Source organism: Euphorbia lathyris, chromosome 7 (assembly GCF_963576675.1).
Source record: "Euphorbia lathyris chromosome 7, ddEupLath1.1, whole genome shotgun sequence".
Classification (NCBI taxonomy): Eukaryota; Viridiplantae; Streptophyta; class Magnoliopsida; order Malpighiales; family Euphorbiaceae; genus Euphorbia; species Euphorbia lathyris.
Window position 1 is genome coordinate 41,072,245 of NC_088916.1, and position 2,736 is coordinate 41,074,980.

Genomic DNA, 2,736 nt, shown 5'->3' on the forward strand with positions numbered 1-2,736 from the left:
ACAGCTTGGTACACCTCTAATATTAAGGTGGGAGGTCTTGGATTGGATATATGCCCCCTTTCAAAAAACTACCAAAAAGAATTAGGAATCTAATTGTTAGAGTCACGAGCTAACCTCTCCAAGGCATGCAGTCGATCGAGAATGGTTTGAATTTGCCTTACAGATGGACCAATTTGTGTCTCCATATCCATCAATTGCCCCCGAAGTTGGTTAACCTCATCGACATCAACACGCAAATGTAAACTTTGAAGCGTTTGATCCATCTGTTGTTGTCGTTCATCAACCCGTTGTTGGCGTTCATTTATCCGCTCTAGATGCACTATAAAATCAGCCCTCTCCTCATTGAAACCATCAAGTCGCTCTTGGATAGAGTGAAGGTTGGTTTGTGTATTAGCATGTGAGCTAGATGCACCATTAACATTAGGACTTGAAGATGAAGCCGCTCTTGCATTTCTAGGATGTGACATGCGATCCCAATAATAATGAGAAGCTGCCGAACCTAGTCCATAAATAGCTCCATCACTGTTAACTCCTCCACAGGCCACATAAAATGCTTCTATTCATTAATGGCTTCAACAGCTGCCTCAAGTTCAGTGGGAATCTGTTCAGTTTGTTGAATATTGCTTTCATACTCTACCTACATTTAATAACAAAAAATTATACTGCATCAACATTTTGCTTAATATGAACACATTAATTATTATATGTTCTTAAAATGTAGCATGATGAATTACTACCTGAATCTCTCTACACCGATCATTGACGAATGTAACTCCATCATGATCGTGTGTGTGCGCCCATAAAAAGAATTGGCCGGGAGTAATGGACCGACCTAACTCCTTTTCCTGTCACAAGTATATATTTTGAGTGAAAATATTGAGTTTAATATTTAGAGAAAAGAAGATATAACATATTGATTCAATTGAAGTATACATAAAAGGAACTGCAAATAATTCAACAGTGCTAAATTGAAGTATAAATTCAAGGTAGAAATTCAATGGTATTTATACAAATAAAAAACTTGTTTATCTTCCACATATACTATTCGTCTCAGTAAAACATTTGTTGACTTTGTAATTACCGAAAAACTTGAGCATTGTAATATATATGCATGAAGATAAGACATTATTATACTCTCAGCTTTTATATTTATCACACACGTAACAAGTCTTTCCATATTCAGCCTGACTTGTTTTGTTTCCCTTAAATATCTACTTACGTATTTAGATATTATGTAGATATAATATATCAGTTTTAACAACTAAATTGATAACAGGAATCAATTAAGTTGGTTTGAGTGTTAAGAGTCCCAAATTATTTGAACTAGAGATTTCGAGTTTGATTCTGATTATACACTAAACTTTAATATCTAAACTAGCTGGTATTGTCCTAAAATGTGAACACCAATAAGTAAAATAGGTAAAAATAATGTAAAGATATGTAAAATTATGAACTTCACATCAACTCGAATAAGGAAAAGATTGCTCTCTAAGGCTTTTCCTATTTCTAATCCAAGCATTCAAATGTTTAATTGTGTTTCTTCTTCCTAATCATAATTTCTTTGCAATTATTTAGTTGTATATGGCATTATCTCTTTTGGTTGACATTTGGAGTTAGTCGATTCAATTTGGAAATTGGATTGTTTTGTTAAGAGATAAGTGTTATCTCACAAGGACACCAACTGAATGGAAATTGTTATGTTAAAAAGGGTTTTTTTTTTTTGATTCTGTGTAATATATGAAGCAAAAGAATAGTAAAGTGTCAGTTTCTATTTTATGATCAAACTAAAGGAAAAACCAAGATATATAAAGAACTTACACTAGAGCAAATGATATTGTGTGAACGGATTAGAGGTGTAACAGTGCTATGTACATTAGAAATCAACTGTGCTAAATTTGAGGTTCCCCTGTACTTTAAGAATAACCTATTACATAACTCATACTTGTTTATTATGATATTCTGATAAGCGAAAAGGCTCACTTTTAATCTAAACACTTTGTAAATTAATAAAATGACTCAAATTCCTCTAAAGACTTCATGGTAGCATCATATTTCATATTATAAAAACTCAGTTGAATAAATTGATTAAAGAACCCCTATATTTTCAATTATAAACACAAATTTATATTAGAATTTCACATGCTACATATAGATGCTTACCATTTTTTGTACAGATTTTGCATGCGCACTTGAACCTCCATTATGCGTTCCTTTTGCCACTTCGTCTTCTCCCACCCTTATTTTTTTGGCGATCTCTTTTTTTTTTCTGAAGTCGGCAGATTCCCACACGTGAGTCCATGGCTCCCATACTTCTTCGGGGCACCAAATAGGCCTTTTTCCTCTTTTTCTTATTGTAGACATTGTTCCCTTATACCGATCCTTGAGTTTATTAATAAACGCCTTCTTCATTATGTCATCAGAATATTTGGAAGAGTCCCAAACACACCGTTTCTGCAGAATTTGAAGAATGGATAAGCAATCTATTTTATAATTTGAAACGAGGATAGATAAATTTGAATACTCGAAACTCCTCGAAATACTTGTCCAAAATGGCAGTAGGAATCATTCCAGCATTATACGCGACTGGTTGTGGATATTCTTGAAAGATACTTGTAACCACTGATGCAAGGTGACCATCAATAATCGTACATTACATATTAATAAAAAGTGTCAATTCATAAATGAATATATGTTTTTTAAACTATTATATTAACTACATGATACATATGGTTCCTT

General features: G+C 33.1%; 1 long non-coding RNA gene across 1 annotated transcript; it reads right to left on the reverse strand.

Moving 5' to 3' along the window:
- Positions 1 to 205: 205 nt before the first annotated feature.
- LOC136235149 (uncharacterized) lies at positions 206 to 2,348 on the reverse strand. The gene is made up of 3 exons (XR_010691682.1): positions 2,161 to 2,348; positions 738 to 845; positions 206 to 637 (listed from the first exon to the last, which is right to left on the reverse strand). It is a non-coding gene; the product is annotated as an uncharacterized lncRNA (long non-coding RNA).
- Positions 2,349 to 2,736: the final 388 nt, after the last annotated feature.